Source organism: Gallus gallus, chromosome 7 (genome assembly GCF_016699485.2).
Source record: "Gallus gallus isolate bGalGal1 chromosome 7, bGalGal1.mat.broiler.GRCg7b, whole genome shotgun sequence".
NCBI lineage: Eukaryota > Metazoa > Chordata > Aves > Galliformes > Phasianidae > Gallus > Gallus gallus.
The window spans coordinates 29,738,255-29,755,263 of NC_052538.1; the positions used below are offsets into that span (position 1 = coordinate 29,738,255).

The 17,009-nt window shown below is 40.0% G+C and overlaps 1 protein-coding gene across 6 annotated transcripts in view; it reads right to left on the reverse strand.

The window, feature by feature from the left end:
• NCKAP5 (NCK associated protein 5) overlaps positions 1–17,009 on the reverse strand; it is a 441,589-nt gene that overhangs the window by 336,876 nt on the left and 87,704 nt on the right. Inside the window, exon 1 of one of the 6 annotated variants that reach the window (XM_015289932.4) lies at positions 3,821–4,037. The exons of the other annotated variants lie outside the window; for them this stretch is intronic. The gene's annotated coding sequence lies outside the window, so the exon portion shown is untranslated. Of the gene's footprint in view, positions 1–3,820; positions 4,038–17,009 lie in introns of those variants that run through there. 6 annotated transcript variants of the gene reach the window in all.

Consider the following 17,009-nt stretch of genomic DNA (forward strand, 5'->3'; position numbering starts at 1 on the left):
AAAAGATCCTACATTTTACAGCAAAGTTACACCATGTTTTAGAAAACAGCCGTGTAGAGCGGAGCATTAAGAATTCATAGAAATTAATCACTTAATCTGCTCTCGAGCACTCCAGCCAAGAGTACTGCTTCTTTTACCCAGCAGATGCAGCTCTGGCCATCACAGGAGCACTGGAGAAAAAGCCAAGTGGCTGGTGCAGTAAGTCATTTTAGAAGCAAATGCAATCCTCTTACTTGTGTGTCAAATTGTGCTGTATTCCTCAAGAAGTACTATCTACTCCAAAGAGGATTGGATCACACACGATTTTTGTTTGCACAATTTAAGTAAGCATGATAGAGCCCATCTGCAAGAAGAACAGTATTCAAAATACAAATGGCAACTGCCACCAAAAAGCAAATTCACTACAGAAGAACTCCGGCTTCTTTTTCTCTCTCCATCATTACTGAAAATCCACTGTGGTGAATCAACCACCTTCAATCAAAGTGAGGCAGACAATGAGACCTGCCTCTCTTGCTGACTGAAGTAATTAACTCTTCCTATTTGTATCATGTCTGAGGAACAAAGAAACAAAAGGATACAGTAAAATGTTGAATATAACAATTTAGAAAATGATGAATTATAATAATCAATTAGCGCTGTCAAAGAATAGAATTTATGACACACATTTAGTTCTACGCAGCCCTATTGTATGGGCACCACACAAGGCTGGTTTGGCTCTGGGAAACAAATAGCGTTGCTCTGTGAAAAGCTTTTCAAACACGTGGTTTAACAGAAGCCTTTGTTCTTGCTTTGTGTCAATATCAATAGTCCATTTGTCAGCAATATCATTTTTATCCACTGTTTTATAATCCATGCTGTTTTTAAGGGTCTGTGTCATCCACAGCCCACAGACAGCAGTGCTGCCAGCTCCCAGAGCCCACTACTGCAGCACAGACCCCATCCCTGTGAGTCACCTGGTGCCAGCCAATGGAAGCCTACAACGGTTATAAGTATTTTTCAGATAATAGTTATCAAAAATGTCATCCTCAAAAGCATCATGATGAATTTATGCAACCATTAGAGAATATCTAATGCAAACCTGTATTGTATATGAGAGGTCATTAGACAGTACAAAATAGTGCTACAAGTGTTAATGTGTTCTACTTACATGGTCCATTTATCTTATTTTAGTAATAAAGCCACATTTTAGATGCTAAAATTTCAAAGATGTATTAACAACTTTGGTGTGGACTTTTCTTATTATAACTCCCATGCTGCTGGGAGCTGAGCATATGCAGGAGCCACAGAGCACCTCCTTGCACTTGGCCCCATTGAGCCATGCTGAGCTCCTCAGCTCAGCTTCCCTTTGGCACCTTTGTTCCATGGCTTTTATCCCAGCCTCAGTCCTGCTTGTCAGGGGATGACAGGCTGGACTCTGCTCTCATTCTGCGTCTTTTCAAATGGCAAGAAAGCCTGAAGAATTGACAGTCTGCTGGCAATTGTCTCCTTTAAAGCCATCCCAGAATGTTATCAGATCATATACGGTATCCTTGGGCTCAGACCTATAGCTTGATCCAGCAAAAATCCAAACAGGGGATTGCTCTACTGAAAACGGAGCTTGCTTTGTAGCCTAATTTGATACAATGAAATATAGGAAAGAAAAAGTAAATGCGCAAAAGAAAATGTAAAAAAGAAAAATGAAAATCAAATGGCCCCAAGCTCATTGAGTTTTGAAAGTCTGCTCCTGCTCTTAAAGTAATTAGCTGAAGGTTTGCTCTTGACTGAAGTGGAATAGTATGCACTCACTTTGCATTTAATGGGTTAGGATTTCTACTTGTTTAAATCTAAGCCTCAAAACACTTACATGCAACTCATTTTACACACAGGATGAGAGCAGAAAAGCCCATGAACTTTTCTTAAATCAGGAGTAAGATTCACATTTGTATAATTAGGGCTTGCATGTAAAATTAACTTAAGTGGGAAAGGTAAGAGGACACTGATTATTGTTGTAATCTCACTTTGTTTCAAAAGTTTTGTAGGCATTTGCCAACACAATACCTGAACTTCGCAAACGTAAGTACACTTATTAGCGTGCAGCAGCAGATCATCATTGCTGACCACAGGCTGACAGAGGGAAGGAAGGACTGGCCTACAGGAGTCAGCACAGGGATCGGAGCATCCAGCCTGCAGCCTTTGCTTTCCCCCAGCAAAAGTTCCATCGTGATAGCTGTTTTTCACTTCTAAACTCAGTGGAAGCTCCTGAGCTACAGAAAGGTCTTTTAAAAAACATATAAAACCTGTTTATAGCATTTCTGAAGGAGGATGGCGAACACATAAAGAAAAAAGCCTCTATGCTCTTAGGCCCCTATTTAAAACCCCCAAAGCTTTTACCATTTTCATAGCATGGCATAAACACAGAGTTAATTCAGGGCTACTTTTTCTTCCAGGAGAATATGCTTCAGTTCCAAAGACAGAACAACGGGTCCTAAGTTACACAACATCTTGACATGCCAAGCCACATTAAAACATCAAAAGAAAAGACAGACAGGTTTTGATCTGCTACAGAAACGAGGTCACTTGGGAGAGGCATCAGCAGTCGTAGCCACCCAAAACTTAGTACAAAGTTATACGCTGCAAGTGAGAGGCCTTGTAGATAAAGTCAGGGGCAGGAGAAGAAAAAAAAATAATTAAACAAATTTAAAAAATCCTCCAATTCCTGTTTGTCTGATTTGTGCTGACACAGCCTCATATACTTGCCCTGATTTCATTCTTCAGAAATGTGCTCTGTCTCCACAAAGACAGATCATTAAACAGAGGTAAAAAGAAGTAGAAGAGGTCCTCATGCAGTGTACTGTGATCAGGTTACTCTCTGGAAGAGCCACTACAACTGAAATTGCAATAACTTGAATGGGGTTCTGGTGAAGGACAAATAAGAGAAGCAGAAGAGATGGAGTTTGTTACCAGCATTTCAATAGGGTATACCAGGTTTTAATAAATCACTTCTAGGGGTCAGTTTCCATCTCTGTAAAATGGGAATGATACTGTGACAATCTCACCTAAATGTCATGAAAATGAGTTAAGTGGCTATAAACATATTTCTGTCTTCAAACAGCAGGCAGTGTAGAAATAAAGTTTTTCTCACAGCAGTTTCTGCTCTGATGTAGCAGAGCAGAAGTAGTAGAGTTACTGCTCTGATGCTTAAAGTTTCTAACATAGAATTCTAACATAATTACTCAAAAACTAAACAACAACAACAACAAAACTGTTTCTTATATAATTATTAATTCATTTAATCCAAAAGGCACCAGATTTCAAAGCAGTGCATGAGTCTTTCTTTCAAACTTATCTATCTCCACAACGTGAACAGGGCATAAGATCAGAAATAGCCAAGGTTTGCTTTAAATCTCTGCCTGCATAAGAAGGAAAGCAATTTTAAAAGAGACTGTATTAAAACATATAAGGAAATTATTTTAAAAATTCACATTAACTGAGTATTCAAATAAATGCCATGAACGGATAAAAGAACAATCTTTTAAAAGACAGACTATTTCTTGTTCAATTAATGACATTTCTCACCATTTTTAAGAATCTTAAAGTTTCACCAATTATATTAGGAGTCACTTCAGTGTAATCTCAGGCAAACAAAAGCAAAATTCAAGTTTCTATTTGTCCTTTATTCTATTTCTGAAACTCTCAGATGCATGGCTGCAATTACTCCTAACAACTACACACTTGCTTCTCTTTTAATTAAACTATGAATAGCAATGCTGACACACTTCTAGAAAAAAAAAAAATAAGCTTTACAGAGATGATAAAAACACTGAAACAGCAAAAGTCTTACTTGCAGCAGTTCAGTCAAAACATGCCAGCCCTGGAGAACTCAGATCTGTAAGTCTTTGCAGTCCAGAAATTCTCTTGAGTTTATCCAGTGTTTATTTACCAAGCTTTAAAAGTCTGTGGTTAGAAGAACAGAGTTAGCTTTCTACACCATCCAGAGCATTACTGAAGTCCTCCAGCAACAGCAGACATGAAGTTTGCTGATAGTTGGGTTTTCTGCTGCTATGTAGTTGCTCAGTACTTGTAAATACAAGCTCTGTGGACAAAGTCCCAAATGACATCACAGGCAGCTGCTTATTGTTGAGTCTTTATTAACTGACTGTCAAAAAAAGAAAAGAGGAGAGGAAAGAAAAGCACAAACTATCTTCCCTGCAGCACAATTTGCATCTTAGTAGGAGTTGCAGTGCTACACACATAAATACTTCTGTTTACCCAACTGATGTTTTCTTAGAATGAATAAACAGTATTTTCAGGGAAAGCAGAAAATTAAGCACCTAACCAGCTTCAAAATGCAAAGCGTGCAGGGAGAAAAAGAAAAAGTAAGTGTCAGCAGCATCTTTTTCAGAATTTTCCCCTGCATTCTCCTAATTCTTCTGCTTATTTTAAAGACATGTAACTAGGGGTGCAAATCTGCATGCATCTTAATGCACAGAGCACAGGTCTTGAGTAAGCTGAAATAAAAGTTTCACCTAATTCCTAATTAATTCCTAATTTTAAAGGTTACAGAACTACAGATTTCAATCTACACAAGATTTAAGTTAGTTCAACATCAGTTACAATACGTTCTGAAGAAACCTCTTTTGCTTTCCAAAGATGAAAATATAAGAAAGCAGGAAACAGCCCCAAACCTTGCTGTTCGGATGGTGATAAGAGCATAACACTGACCTTTCCTCCTCTGAGCTGGAGGTCCAAGACCAACTGGTGTTTGGAGTTGAAGTTTGCCCAGGTGCAGCGAGACACAGAGACCAGTACAGGTAGTAGCCCCAACCTACCCTCTGGCACTGAGCTCTTGCTGGAAGAGGGATCTGGCAGTCTGTGCCTCAGTTTTCATAAGTCAGCCCTTTCAAGTCAGAACTTCAAACACAGGCAGGGCAGAACCAAGGGTTGTGACAAATGGAGTTCTCTTATCTCCATGTGCTTCCACACAAGGAGCCTCTGCACTGGAAACACCTCACCACTTGCATCCAAACACCCGACTTGCACATTCCACACACAACAAAACAGAAACCTGAGCTCAGAGATGAGCTGAAGCCAAGTTTTTATGATATTCTCAATTGCTACACGTAAGAGAAGTAGCAACCCAAATTTCTGTTTACAGCGAGCAGATGAACCTCGGGGCTGATGTAAATCAAGCTAGGTGCAAGGACACAGCTGAATAATGTAGTTAGCACTGGATGAAGCTCTTGCTTCTGACTACAAGAGTGTCATCAAGTAATTTGTGTGGCCTTAATGATGGAGTCCCTGATTTGCCCAGTGCATGCACAGAGTGGAAGCAGGACCCTAGTGCCACAGTGCCATAGAGATCATTTGAACTGCTCCATAGCAAACCTAGATCTGTGCCTTTGAATGAGGTGTGTTGTAAATCCCCCTACACCCATGTGGCTAACCAGCCCATAGCACTCAAAGAACCACGAGTTGCATTTATGGGACTGTGCTCCATCTTACATCACGATCAGCAAGAGTGCATTTGACTCACTGAGCTCTGATCAAGGAAGTCCCCAAAATGCTTTGAAGATGATGTGGGCTATGGAAGCAGTAAGTATCAAAAATAACATGCAATAACATATGCTTCAAAACATCTAGTATTAGTCCCAGCTTTGCAAGTGCTGCAGTGTATGGGTCCACAACTGTCAGCTCATTCCAGCAGGAACAAATCTATCCATGAGATCAGGGGAAGGGTTACATTTTGCTTGATTTGATGCAAATTTACAGTGCTCCATCTCATACCAAGGACTGATGAACTTTATGGAACTGCAAAATGCAGGTTCTACTCCAGACCTCTTGACAACAAAACTGGTTTCTAGCAGGATGCTAATTCAGGCATGCACGTAGAGAAAAAAAACGAAGAGAGTACAGATTCAAAAAAAATCAGGAAACCACTGATTTAATAGAAAAAGCCAAAAGCTTCATGAAATAAAAAAGGACATACCTTAAGAGAAATTGGAGCCTGTTCCCAGGCACTACTTGTGCTATTCAGTAAATTTTTGCACGTATTAAGCCTCCTGGTCATGCATTTCCCAGCTAGCTACGCCCAGCTGAACAGGATCCTGCAACATCAATTGCCTGAAACCAATTTTTTTGAGATTTCCACCAAAGTAAATTATATCTCAATCCTTTTCTGAACTGGTGTAAAAATAAATGTGCAAAGAAGTGAGTTCTTAGATTTGTGGGTTTAACCAGTAAGTTATTCTTCCCAAGATGAGAATTCCCACGAGGGTGGACAAACAGATTCTGCATTCTTCAAATTACAACCCTTATTAAGGGAGCGGCCATTAGCTCACTCTCTAAGTGCATTTATTCCATCTAATTTCTATTCTAAGTCATCATAAGATATAGCCACTGGCTGTGCAGATACAGCTTATTTTTGGCAGGAATGTCATGGCTTTTGTTAGAACAAAATTCAAGGAAGAATCCTGTCCTTGACAAGTTACAGGTTGACTGAAAAGACAAATGCATTGAAGCCATGAGCTACATCAGTTGCTTTTGGACTGATACACAGCAGGGATATGCATACTGAGGGACTGACCGAGCTCCATTTTAAATGGGCAGGCAGCTAAGGTGAGATGGAATGGATTGATCTAAGCACAGAGAGACACAGTTTGTCCATCCATCTATCCCAGTATGGCACTACCTGTTAAAACCTCAGTGCTTCATACTAATATAAATCCAAGCTATCTTCAGTGCCAATGTTCACTTGTCCCAGAATGAGATCAGCAAAAAGCCAGATCCCAAGTGCTCCCAGTGCCCTCACCATGATGGAGCCGTAGAGCTGAGGTAGGAGGGGATCGGCCCAGCTGTATAATAATGTAACATAATATCATGTAATATAATATAAATACAGAATATTATAATCCCAGTATGTTATATTTTTATCCCACAATAATTACTCAGATCACTGGAGGGCAAACTTGATTTTTTGCCCTCCCTGGAGTTGCACATGGTTGGAAGTCTTGAGCTGATTCTTAAAATACCACAGAAACTTCTCCAGAATGACACCAGGATTCTGGAAAGCAAAATGCTCTTTGGAAATTAAAACTATTCTTGTTTTTACCGACACAACTAACTAGCAGTCTCATAAAGCAAATACTTAAAAGCATGTGGGATCAGCATATGTTAGCACAGTAAACACTTATCTAAGCCTGGAGTAGCTGGCAGAGAGGATAAACAGCAGAACCAAGTAAAAGTATGTGGAGAGAATAAAAGGAAATTTGTAGGGGTGGTGCACGGATCTCCTCAGACACTCACTGTCAAAAAGGGGTCTCCAGCTGAAGCAGTTTGATCAGGCTGGTAAGCTTTTGATCACAAAAACTGTTTGGTTTTTAACCTCACTGGGTGATTTTTCAAAGCTTTTTACCTTCCCTGCACATCAACAACAGGGGAAAGATCCTTAGCAAAGGTTTTATTGATAGAACAAACAATAGATCTCTCACATTTATGAATTTAAGTTTCAGAGAAAAAGATGCAACAATGATCATGTCCAATTGATCGTTCTGCTGTACCTGGGGTCAAAGGACATTATGTTGTATACCTGGTTTGTCTTCTCCAGCTGTGCTCTCTACACATGCTACCATGCACTCCCCAGCACCCAGCAGACAGCTACACAGACAGTTACCAAACTCACATCCTACACCATGGAAAATCCTGTCCTTCACTGTCAGGATGAAACCTGACACAGTATACTGACATATAAGAAAACTAATAGCTAAAATGAAAGAACTTATCTAACCTTTCTGGATGAGCTGAGGACTTAAATGAGTGCATACTATTTTTCTAGCTGTAACAATGATTTGATATCAATTCCTAAATCTTTTTTGGTGCCCTAATTTATGCTTCAGTAGAATAAAAAAAAAAAAAAAAGAAGTATTCACAGGTAAAAGTTGATGTGATTGACTCTCCCTATAAACTATCTCATTGTAAAACACAGTTTTTAGCAAATCCTACAAAGTCTATTTCGAGTGTTGCCACTTGAGTCAGAAAGAGGGAGGCAGAAGCTGGATTTTTAACTACCAGTGAACTCAGAAGCGTTTTAAATGTGATTACTAAATACAAGCACCTAGGACTGGCTTTCATTAATTTCCTGATTTAAGCCATTATTCTTTCTTTGCCTTTCCTCCTCTTTCTGGAGTCCTGAGATTGATTCAACCAGCAGTGACCTTATCCAGAGTAAATTGAAATCAATAGCATTAGTGCATTCTGGAGCAGACCCAAAACCAACGTACGTTCAAGGGTTTTTGTATATCCTTAATCACATGGGTAAGCCCCTGCAAATTTAGATTCCAATGTGTCAGATCATTAAATCAGTTATGTGGTTTAACTTCACATACGGGTAGTGGTCCCCCCCTGGCTACTGAAAATGGTCTTTACTAAGAGAAGAAGGTTATTTCCATAAACTATTTCTGATGAAAATGCCTGTTGCTACAGGTGTTGGGGTTCCAGCAAGGCTGGCACCTAATGGGGAAGCTGACTAATTGACGCTCCCCTCCTGCCTTTCCGGACGTGTCCCTGTGTGTCAGAAAGCAGAGGTATCAGCTTGTGAAACACACATTCCACTGCTGTGAGCATCTGGCCTCTTGGCAGCCAAGTTGTGACAGGTTCTGCAGCAGCTGTGATGGCTCCATGCTCTTTCAGATGGTTAAGCAGCCTTGTTTTTCAGCCGAGCTGTTTGTTTGCTACTGCACTCCTGGATAAGAGCCCACTTGCCTTTTTAATCAATGAACTGGCCATTGAATTGGAGCAATCAGTTACATTTTTGTACATGTCAAGCAGAGATTCCTTCCCAGAGACCGCCAGTCACACAGACCTGCACTCTCAACTCAATGGTTCCACTCCTCTTGCTCCGTCCTGACACCTTCACACTCCAAAGGATCAGTCAGCCATCTTCCCAAAGCGAGCACAAGTGCTGGGATATCACTCTCCATTCCTCAGCCACAGAATTCCATTGCTCCTGCTCTATTTCAGGCCACAGTAATCAGACCAAACAGAGGAAATAAGGAACAGAATTTATGTGTTTCAGATGGCTTTGTAAACTGTCCTCCCATGTGTGTGCACCAGATGGAGATAAGAATCTGGCTGGAAGCTTTGGCCTTACACTGTGTGGCACAGAGGTAGCAGCACATCAGCATATTAAGGGAAAAAATTCTTCAGTGGAGATTACATAAATCAGACCTAATTTTTATGTAAATTGCTTTTAAACACATAATGTAAATCCATAATATACCAAATACTTCCCTCAAACAAACAGGTACATCACTCTGCATACGAAATGGCATAACAAAGCATCTTTAAAAGCTCTCACAGAGATCCCTTCTTTTTCTCTTGTTCTACTGCCTGAGGAGGAAGAATAAGCAATGGCTGACTTGGGCAGTCTTCCTTCTCTATTGCTGAGCTGCCGCTTGATGTTTTCTTCATGTCTGCCATAGGAAACCCTGCTTACGGGGTGTTGCTGTTGTTCTTCCTCCTTTTGGCACAACAAAGCCATGGAGGGAGCCTGAGAAGGGAACAGATAAGCCCCGCTATCTGCATGCACACGTTTTATTGACCCCTGCATGTGGACCCAGTAACCCTTTGAGCAGCTCTATTGCCTGTTCTGTTTGCCAAAGTGCATACACACAGGGTTAATCAGTACCTGCAAGCTGCTGCAGTCACCAGACAGAGCTGTGAAAGCAATGCAGCAGTGTCACCATGGGTCCCATGTGCACCAAACCAGCCCTCAGCACTATCCTTGATCCCAAAGACTGTAGGAAAAAAACAATTCTAGAATTGTTCGAGAAAGATTACTATCATTTAAAGCTCTCTTTGGGTCTTTCAATTCTGCTTTCAAAGCAGGACAGGGAGGAACCACTACTGGCAGATGACTTGTGAAATAAGAGCTGTAACAACATGCCTGATTTTAATACTACAGATTTCCATATTGGGACACACTTTGGGCTGATAAAAACATCCCATTTTCCTGAGTGACTATAATAAACATGCCTATCTGAAACTCCCTGCAAGTATACTGCTGCCGTAACGCCCCTGGGACCCATAGAAAGTTGATCCAACAGCACAGGTAAAATCCCTGGGGGATGAGTCGCTCACTTAAAACTGTAATGGAGCTGCCAGGAAATTTAAGTCCAGGAATTACTGCTCTTTGTGCTGTCAGCATTCCCCTGGACAACACCAAAGGCTTACCAAGAAGTACCTCAGTGCACATCTTCAGGATTCACTGTGACTTCCTATGAAAAATCCTGGGCTGCTGTAGAGTACAGTAACAAATTACACACACACTTTCAACACAAGATTTCAACAATATGCTATGATTACTTAAAATCTGTGAAATACAGCAACTCCTAACAGCCGGCTAGACACTTTTCAGGGAAGGAGACCAAAACATGGCTTTGTGAAAGGGATGATGAAACAGCCTGAAATTGGTTTTGTGAGAAAAATTTTTCTCATCCTTCCTGCAAAATGAAGCCCTCCATTCTGTTTGTCTGGCTGGAAAAGGGCAGGTACATCACATGAAGGCTGCTCTGGTTTATCATACTGCCTCCCCTACCACAGAGCACTGAAGATTTTATTGCATGCTATAAGGAGAGGAAAAACTCATCTTGTAATCATATAAACACGGTGAACAACACAGAATAAGTATCAATTACTTTTGCAAGTTTCAGTGATAACCTCAACCCCCAAGGATAATTTCAAATGGTATGATAAAGACTTCAGTTAGATTAAAAGCATCAAAAGCAAACTAGCATTCAAAAACAAATAATTCACTCTCAGTTACGTCAGCTATAATAAATATTCTGAACTGGCAGATTTCCCTCCAAGCTATTCAGCTGTTGCTTCCCCAAAAGTAGAACAAGTTAATCTGTTTGAGAAGACAATTTGCCACCCAGCTTACTTAATGTCATGCATTAAAATAAAATAGCTGGATAATTTTGATGTCAAAGTGCTGTTTTAATGTGAACCTACAGTTAAGAGAATCAGCCACAAGAGAGAAAAGCAATCAGATGCTGCTGACTTCCATATAAATTAGATCTAAATAAAATACATGTCCAGCTTATGGTTTCCTACTTTGCTCTGAGTCTTCCTCAACTCCTGCAGTGGGTCCTTGCAGATATGTTAGTCACTATTTACTTTCATCCCATGATATAAATTTTTCTCATTGCCATTAGTGTAAGCATAAAGGTGACTACAGACAATAGTAGATCTGTGATAAATTTTTATCCATTTGAAATAAATCAGCTGATAAAGTGACGTAACACGGCTAGCAGCTTTTAAGGAACTCCCTGGGCTATGCCAGGGGCTGTGCCATGCCAGCTCCTAGCATGGGGTAGCAGGAAGGATGTGCTCAGTGCAGCGCTGCACTGCAGCAGCCCCCATTCCCCAGCAGGCAGTCTCAGAGCTAGCTCCTGGATTTCCCCACAACACTGGGGGATGAACTCCAGAAGGACCCATTGTGTGCGTTTTGCTTTCAGAGAGAGAAAGCAAGAAAATGCTTTACCTTCACATTGTGAGCAACAGCCTGAAAAGGCTTTCCTAGTCATGGGAGTGCCTAGTCAAGAGACTGAGCTGATATAATTAATCCTAAAAGCACCTCTGAGGCTGAGCACCGACTTTGGTAAGGTCTGTGATAATGTGAAAAATGTGAAGGCTTTACCCCTGCCTTTTGATCAGTGGGGCAGGTCTCAGGCCAGCTGCCCATCCTTCTGTTTCTGCAGGTCAACAAACCCAAGTACCTACCATTCAGCACTGCTAGTTTCCTCTTCATGTTCCTTTGACTTTAATATCATCTTAGCAATTCAGAGCAGCTCCAAACTGCTTTCAAAGGCTGACTGCCATGTACTTAGCTTTCAGATACTCATAGATATACAACTGATGAAACAAAGTAATTATCATTTGCTTAGTGTGTTTGGCGCACAGTAAAAAATACAAACCCTTCAACTACTTGGATCAAGACTTGTGTGCTGACCAAGAGATCAGGCATCACAGACACACGGGGGACGTGGGACAGCTTCTCCAGCCTCTCCCCTGCTGCTGCCTCCTCTCCTCTCTAACACAACAGGCACAGCAGCCCCTGGAACGCATTGCCAGTTGGTTTTGTTTTTACCATACCATCGGTATACGGATGATGTCTAAGAATTTTAAATAAAGCCCCAACATTTTGTTCATTTCCCACAATATCTATAATTTGCTTTGAGAGCTTTTCCAAACACCTCAGAAGTTTGGATATGAATAATTTCTCCTGTGCTCTAAATTTGGCACATGTCTTCAAACAGATGGAAATTGCTGTTGTGTAGCCTTAGGACATATCAAGATCTCTTTTTATTTCTATAACAAGGCCCAATTAATACCTACAACTTTCTGCCACTCAAATAATTTCAAAATATCAGGATTTCAGCCAGAACAGTAATGCTGATGTGCGCTTTCATGATATAATCTAACTAAAATTATCTAAAATGATATCAACATAAGTAATGATGGTCATTCTTATTCTATAGGAAATGTAGGTATTCTGCTACATTCAAAAATAATCTCTTAAAAAAGACTTTTCCCTTTCCTATTGCAGACAACATTACACCTTAGTGAAGCTTCAAGTTAGGGTAATCCTACCGAACTAGATAATCTTGTGGGTAGCCTCCATGAAAGTCTTCCTGACAAATAGGATGGGACAGAGCAGTTGTCACTGTGTGAAATCTTATGAAATCTTACCACACAGAAGGCATTAGAAGTACCTGCACAGAGAATCACTGTGGAATAGCTAGCTTGTTGTGATTGCCACTCATTTTGCAGTAACTTCTCTGTGTAGACAAAACCCTAAAACTATATTTTTGTTCATAAGACCCATTTCAAAAGCTTTTACTTAAAATGACACCCACGAAAAAGTACTATTTATAAAACATGACAAATGAATAACTTAATTATAGCTTATTTACCTGGCGGGACCAGGGTTACCACTCCCGCCTTAAGAAGTCAGTTTATGAATGCTTGAAACTCTCATGGTAATTCATGGACTTTGTCCTGTTCATGAAAGGTTTGCTGTGATTAGTTACTATTTTAAAACCAAGTAATTTGGGCAAATAATAAAATGAAAATTCCTCCTAATTAACTTTATTGCTCGTGTTTTTTTTCTACCTGTAGCACACCAAGAGCCCTCTGCATCAACTCTCAGCACCTTTGCTTGATCCAGTAGGACTGTTCACTCACTGTGGTTTCCAGCTGCTACCTAATATACCTGAAAATTTCCACCAACCTCAGAATCCTGGCATTAAGAAAAATTGTATTAGTATGGCCAGATACATCACAGAACAGATATTCTTTACAACAAGAACTGTGCTGAACCAACGGCAGTAAAAGAGACAAACTGAACACAAGCAAGCTTCTTTCTTCTCCTTTCCTTAGAAAGATTCAATGAGAAGATAGTTGGCAAGATAAATAGTAAATGCCACTGTATCTTCATAGAGACTACTTACACACAGAGCAGTGTAAATGTAAATGTCATGGCTGGAGTTGGCTTAATATTATATGTTATGCTTTTTAAAAATATATTTAATTACTACCATCAGAAACTGTACTAAAAATAGGTTATTGAGCGGCATTTTTTCTCTATGACTGATAACTGTAGGAGTGAAGCATTCACAAGGAACTGTTTGTACTAGGCACTCTGTTTCCCCAACCAAACCTCCAGCAGAAGACCAGATGAATTCTGCAAATATATCAGGGAAAGAATAGACACGAAAGGCTGTAAAATTAGACGATCATAGACATGCAAGTATATGCAGGTGTTATAAGCAAACTACATTTACTGCCTGCCAAAAAGACCTCTCTAATCTCCAGGTTAGTGAGAATGTTCTCATTGCTCCAATATTTTCCCTGTAGCCACAAGCATTTTATATACACGTATTCAACCATTTGATTTTTTTTTTTTTCCACGTAGAATGATAGTAATGACAGTGCCCATTAAGTTTCTTGAAGGTCACACACATTTTAAATATCTTGCAAACTTAGCCTACATACTGATGCTATCTATACAGTTGCTAAAATACTGTTACCAGTTTTCAGGAAGGAGGAAGAGCTTGGATTTTAGCTGTTCCTATAGCCTTGACTCAGTCATAATTTACTAAGCTGATTGCAGAGTCAAGCCCTACTGGGAGGTCAGCTCTGCCCCATGACATCAGACCCACAGGGCTGGTGTGTTACATAAGGGCTGGCGTCAAAGCTGAAGATCCAGATGATGCTATCTGAGCAGCTGTGTCCTTTGAGCTAGCACATCTTTAATTTACTCCAAATAAAGGCATTATGAACCTGTGTAAATGCCCTGCTCACTAGCACTAGTAATTGGAAACACAGCTTCCTAAATCAATGCCAAATGCTCCAGAACATGTCAAGCCCTCCTAAAATGACGAATCCCACACCTTCCAAATATTAAGTACTCATTTTCTATGGATATGTATGGAAAACAGTGATCCTCAAGATGGCATAACATTGAAAATACATTTGAGGAAAATAACAAAGGTGTTGGGAGCAGGGCAGTCTCAGAGGCACTTCTCAGAGCCAGATGTTTACCTAGAACATTTTCCCCTGAATGTGTCCAAATGCTGGAGAAGCCTCCCCTACCACATCAGGTGCACAGCATCTTCCCTGTGATCTTTTCCCCAGCCTCAGAATTACAGAACAATGCTGCAGTTCACTACAGTGCTTCCCCCTTGCTCTAGAACACAAGCTTTAATCAAAGGTTTCTACACCTCATGCCCGGAAGGTTTATCAAAACATGAGCAGAAAATAAACTTTCAATCTATGTATAGTCTGAGACAACAGCTCAGATCCTGTTCTTCTTTTTAGCACAAAATGAATAGTACTTAGTAGAGGTAGCTTCACTGAGAACACTGAATCTTAAATAAACATTAAAGGATAAATCTTGGGGGGTTTTGACACCCTTTCCAAAGTGACCAAATGGATTTTACCTCTGGCCTTCCTGCTTTCCTCTCAATAATCCCAAAAGGAAGTCTATAGTTTATTACTGGACAAGAATGCAAAAATGTTCCAATTCTCTTTTTGTGGAACAACTTTCAGTGTGCTGCTGAATACCCAAATTACCAAAAACCCCACAGGCCCAGATGGCAGGAAACATCCACACTTTGTGCTCCACAAATTCTGCTTGCCAAGAGATACCATAGCAATTTCCAGGCACTGCTGGGTATTAAGAGTTAACACAACATCAGAAAATGAACAATTATACAAAATACAAGCTGTCAATCACATACTGGAAATGGACTGTGAAGATGTCATTGTAAGTGCATGTACTTATGGCTAGAGACCACTTCAAACAGTCAAGTGTGATTTATACATACTGCAGCCGTCATACACACAGGGTTTGACATTCAGGACCCTATGCATCCTGTCAGCTGGAGAAATTTCTAGTTACTTGCTATTTTGTAGATTTGTAAATCACATAAATGCTCATATTATTACCATGTGCTCTGACAGTTTGCATCAGCAGATCATCTCAGAAGAACTCTGTGATGAATTATTGATAGTCTCTCGTATAGCTGGAAAACATTTATTTGAAAATCAGGCTCCTGTGATACAGAACCTGCTTCTTTCCTATCTCAAGATCGACCCTAATGTAAACTATAACACACAACAGATTAAAGAATATATAGCCTAGCTCTCAATTCATGTACTCATTTTTATCATTTAATGGTTCCCATAAAGATTGTTTATTATTGATGTGAAATGCTGGAACCAAAATATCCTGTTGCTGGAAAGTGGAAGTCTCAGTGACTGAGTCAGTGTGACTCTTTTGGCCTCCTCTCAATATGTTTTATTTCTTCTATTGAATAAACAAACAGCCCCATTCGGTAATGACAAAGCAAGCCAGGATTTTCCCATATTGTTTTGACAGATGTTGTCAGGGACTGATTACAAAAACCTGTATACCTAGAAGATATTTACTACTGTGATTTTCCATAATGTAACTGAACTACATGCAGAATAAACTAATGTCATAGGAAGCTGTGCTAATGAAAAGCCTCTGACTATGGAAATTAAACTGCAAAATAACTTCTCCAGCAGCAGTAAAATCTATTTTTAAAGGCATTAGAGGAGAAGAAAAAAAAAAAAGAAGTGTTATTTGTTACATTGTTCTAACAGGACACAAAAGACTGATGGACATGAAAGGACCACTTATGAGAACACCACTGCCTCTGCGGAAGCACCTCACAGGAGAAGATCTGATCCTTCTCCAAGGGTCCACTTTCTCCAAAGGTCCCAAGGAAAACCCCAGACACCATAACATCAAGAGACTCCCTTTTGAATATTATTTTTCAGGTCTATAGGCCCCACTGGCTCTGTCATTTACTTGTGAGGTAAGAAGGTACAATTGATTATCAAGAGGACGATAATCTTTTGAAAAGAAAATGAGACCTACTAGGTAAGGAGCATCACAGCAAGAATATTTTCATCACAGCAAGGGTATTAACACCAGCAGGTTTGCACAGGCAACAGGTGTTTTTGCAAGCCCAGGTGACTAATATTTCTGGAAATTAAACCCATGAGTGTACGACTGCCAAAAGAGATATTTCATCACATCATTCTGTCTGGGCAGCATGAAGCAATGCATTATACTCAAAAGCATTTCTCTCTGGTATTCCTCTAGATTCTGCATAGCCACAGAAATAAAAGTGCACATACATAGGTATGCATGCACATTACACAAAAGGTCGAAAAACAAGAATAAAAAAAGGACATCAGCAACACAATGCACCTTTACAGCAACTAAACACTTGTGCAGTTGGTTGGAGTAAGACTGTAACGTTACATGAGCCAAAACACCTCAAAAGTTTCAGTGATCTAATGCTTTCACCACTGCTCTGATAAAAGACTTCTTTCAATGGAAAAATAGAGGACTATAATTACCTGTGGAAACATAATTTGATGGCTTTTCTTTGGTTGTTTGTGTTCAGGTTAAACAAGTCCAAACTTGAGAATTCTGC